The following is a 4,624-nucleotide window of genomic DNA, read 5'->3' as shown; positions in this document are numbered from 1 at the left end:
CCCCCCGGCCAAAAATTTTTCAATGGCCCTCCCACCCAGTGCACCAGCCCTCCCCCCCGGTAAATATCGTACAGTCCCTAAGTCATGCGAAACCCTTCGTCACCATTGGTATACTACAAACTATATAATGCAACACTTTGTTATATTCACATCTGGACTACTGTGCCACTGCCTGGTTGCCAGTGCTACTGACCTGCAACAAGACAAGAACACAGCAACTGAACAGGCTGCTGAACCGTGCTGCCAGAATCATCACCGGCAGAACTTTGCAGGACCGAGTACCTACTGACACTCTATTAACAGAGGCGGGTATTGAAACACTATCAAGAAGAGTCAGCCTTCTCAAAAAAATTTAGAGTAGGTGGCTGATAAGAAAAAGTAGCAGGCGAGCCACGAATTGGCTCGAAGCGAGCCGCGCAGAGGAAATCGTAAAAATTAGACCCCTAAACATCGTTTTTGGTACATTCTGAGCAGCTTTTATGGCAATCTTGTGGCTCCAAAATTTACTGTTCGTGCACAAATAATTCCAGAAAAAGGCTGTATTAACGCGCTCTCTGGCCCCTTCCACCTTGCGTGCCTACCGTGGGTCCTGGCAGCAACTCCGTGCCTTCAGTCTAGAACACACCGGACATGACACCTGTCTCCCAGTTTCTACTAAACTAATATCACGCTTCATAGCATCAATGCACCAGAAAGGATTTGCACCAGCAACCATAACCTCCAAATTATCCGCAGTCAGCTTTGTTCATAAACTCCTCAGTCTCCCAGACCCGACACAGTCCTTTGTCACCCAAAAATACGCGCGGTCCTTGCGCCCGGCCACGAAATGCAGAAAAATAAAGCATATTTAAATGTCAATTTGATCGAAAACATAATCTTTGGGATGTGAAAAAATGTCACAGTTTCGCTTTTTGGAAGTTTTGTTTCTGTTTTGACGGTTTAATTCTAGCGGGGTGCGATCCATAAATGCCCTATGGAAATTCACCCCGCGTCCCGGTACACTGACTTCCGGGTTCCTTGAACAATAAAATTACGAGAAAATGGCCAAAAATCGGCGTAGAGAAATATACATCTTCCCGAAAATTCTTTTAATTATTGTATTTCTTTAATAGGATGTTGCTTAGTAGTCGTAGAAAAAACGTAGAAAGCAGCGTAAATAGTGTCTCTTCTTCACCGGCGAGAGCCTGCCGGCGAAGAAAAATCTTCCCGCGCTGCCGGCTGCTGGCCACATCGCTTATCCAATCAGAACGCAGGTCATGTGAGGTGAACCAATCAGAGCGTCGATCGCACGCTGCTACTTAATATTCATGACAAGATGGCGCCTGAAAGCTCCTGTTTTTGTACAGCGATGCGGGGTGTGCGTGTTTTTATTCCGGGGTTTTGATGCTGATTTTTGGCTAGCCGTGATTAAGCTACAAATGCCACACTAGTGGAGACAACAGATGAGTGATCATTTTACGATCGACAAGAACTTTTGATGAATGAAACAGCTGTGAAATCTCGCTGATGGCGATTTGTTTTTGAAAATTTGTCTCTGTGTATGAAAGATATGAACACGCTTCTATACATGTCTTGATATTTTTTTGACGTGATTTGTACTAGTTATTTGTGCAGGAATGTTACTAGTGCCGGGAGAAGTTGGGAAGGTAGCGGCTTGATAAATTTTCGTGAGCAACGAGTTTACGAAGCAAGTTCCGCCTAGCTCGAGCGATACAGCTCCGCGGATACAACTCGAGCCCCGAACAAGACCCTCCCCCCGTAAAGTTTCGGCCGCTCTGGCCGGCCGCGGGCCGCTCGTAGAAGCAAACGCTGACTCGTGCACTAGAAATCTGCACAGGAGGCTAAGAAAGAAGCAGTTTTCAGATCCAGAAAGCTAGCAGAAATTTGTCTGAAGTTCGTCAGAAGAAATGAGCCGGTGAAGTTTGTGAGAAAATGTAACGGAGCTTACTTGTTTTTCTGAAAATTTAGACGAAAGTAGCCGGCGCAAAAATTTGAAAATTTTGACGAAAGTAGCCGGCGCAAAAATTTGAGTAGGCGGCGATTTTCGCCGGTAGCCGGCTTGTTTTGAGAAGGCTGAGAGTGGAAGTAAACACACTAGTGACTGTTTTTTACGAAGCAGGAACACTGTCAAAAATACGATATATTTAAAATACATACAATTGTAAAACATATATGTTTAATAAGAATATATATACACTTTTCAAAACAATATATGTATAGTAAATACATACAATTGTAAAACATATATGCTTAAGAAGAAAATAAATATACATTTTTCAAAACAATATATATATCTTAAATACATATAATTCCAAAACATATATTGTTCACAAAAAGTGGTGTTCCCAAAACCTCTATCATACGAAAACATATATTGTTCACAAAAAGTGGTGTTTCCAAAACCCCTATCATATGAAAACAGGAAGTGGTGTTTCCAAAACCCCTATCATTTCTCTAAACCTATATATGTTTTCAGTGCACGCGGTAACACTGCCAAATCTCTCACCAGAGTTTCTAGCATGGGCGACCACACTACTGTTGTGGGGGTGAGAGAGAAAAAACAGATTTTTTCGCCTAGGTTTCTTCCCCTCTTGTCCAGTGATTCTTAAAGCTACGCGTAATTAATTTTCATTCCAAAAAGCCTTTTCATTCTTGTATTTTGGTCAGATCTTTGCATATAAGTCACACTAAAAATAGGGGGCGCCAAGGCCAAGGATTGTTACAGAGTAGATTCTTCCGATCAGAACTCTTCCTTTCGCATAAAAAGTTGAGATTTTCTAGAATTTTTTTAAGTTTACACTTTTGACGGTTTCATCAGAAGATGCTCAAGTATTGCAATTGGTTCTATGGGAATAGAGTCAATTCCGCGTCACCGTGTGGGTTGTTACTGTCATCATTTAGAAATCTTTTGAAATCTTTGTTATTGTTTGTNTTTTACATTGTGCAGTAAGACTCTACATTGTACAATGACAGTGATAATGGCTGATACATGTACATGTATTTGAAAACCCGTGTCTGCTATTTCCTGTTGTAGATTGAATGGTGTTTGTACATATTTGTATATACAGTACCGTTCACGTTATAGTTAACCGGGTACCCGTTACTAACGAGTTAGATTTTCGTTAGTATTTGGTTAGATTTTAGTTAGTATTTGGTTAGATTTTCGTCAGAAAATCGTTCGAAAATCGTCAGAAATTATTTCTAACGCGTTACCGTTTGCGTTAATGTGATAGGGTCGGATTTCATGTTTGTTTTGCGCGCCGTCCGCTAATGTGTTGCGATGTTGCCCCTTGAAAAATAACAGTACCAGAGGCAAGTGGACATGTGATTCGTAAAATAACTTTGTGGTTTATCCATGTGTCGACTGTGCGAAGCAAATTGTGCTATCTTTTAATGCTATTTTATAGTTATTTCTAGCGGAAAATTACGTTGTGTAATACAATGTATGTCAACAAAGTGTAGCAGTGGACAGACGACGTCATGCATGTACATTTTGTACCAGCGGCGGCCTACCGCTCTCACAGGACATCATGGGACGTGACGAAACAAGAAATATCTGCCGTAGAAGAAATATAAATCGGTAACTCATGCCTTAAATTCACGGCGGTTTTGGGCACAAAAGAAAAATCATTATAATTTTTGTAAGGCACGCGGCTTACTAGTAGTAGCGGCTTACTCACGGTAAAATGTACCGTCACTCCTGGCGCAAGGACTCATTTCGCCAGCTGAGGACTTTCCACAACCATGATGATATCATACTTAATAAAGGAATATATAATAGATCTATCATGTTGAAATGATAATTGTAATACATGGTTGTATTTAATAGCGGTAGTTATGGCTTCACCACAAAGTGGTGATGACATATTGTGTTCCCTCATGTTTCTTCTCCTTCTCCTCCTTCTTCTCCTGCCATTTCTTTAAATGGATTCATCTCTGCCATTTTCAGGCCAAATAACACGAAATTTGGCATGAAGGTAGAGTGGGCAAATACCCTGACGCATTTTTTTCATTTTTTTGAAAAATTGTTTTATTTGGGTTTTTTGGCCATTTTCAGGCAAAAAATATACATTTTGAGATCTGGTTACCAGGTACTAAAACCAAATGACCTGAAATTTGGTATGGGGATACCTTGGACATATGTCTACAAAAAGTCATTCAAGCTTTTGACATACACCACTTTATAATTGGGAAAAATAAGGCTTTTTGGCTATTTCGGACCAAAATGTACATTTTGGCTCCTGTGCCCTAATGTTAAATCTGAATGACCTGAAATTCGGTATGGGGATACCTTGGACACATGTCCAAAGAATGCCATTCACAATTTTGACATATACCACTTTAAAATTGTGTAAAATAGGGCTTTTTTGTCTATTTTCGGACCAAAAATGTACATTTTTGGCTCCTGTGCCCTAATATTAAATCCGAATGACCTGAAATTTGGTATGGGGATACCTTGGACACATGTTCAAAGAATGTCATTCACGATTTTGACATACATGTACACCACTTTAAAGTTATGTAAAATAGGGCTTTTTGGCTATTTCCGGCATTGGAAGGTTCCATTGCTGCATGGGGGTGTAGACTATTGGCAGCCATCGTAGGATAGATCCATTTTCGGTAT

Source organism: Branchiostoma belcheri, unplaced genomic scaffold (assembly GCF_001625305.1).
Source record: "Branchiostoma belcheri isolate BF01 breed outbred unplaced genomic scaffold, Haploidv18h27 scaffold206, whole genome shotgun sequence".
NCBI classification, from domain to species: Eukaryota; Metazoa; Chordata; class Leptocardii; order Amphioxiformes; family Branchiostomatidae; genus Branchiostoma; species Branchiostoma belcheri.
The sequence above is the reverse complement of the archived record's forward strand: the minus strand, read 5'-3'. Positions refer to the sequence as shown.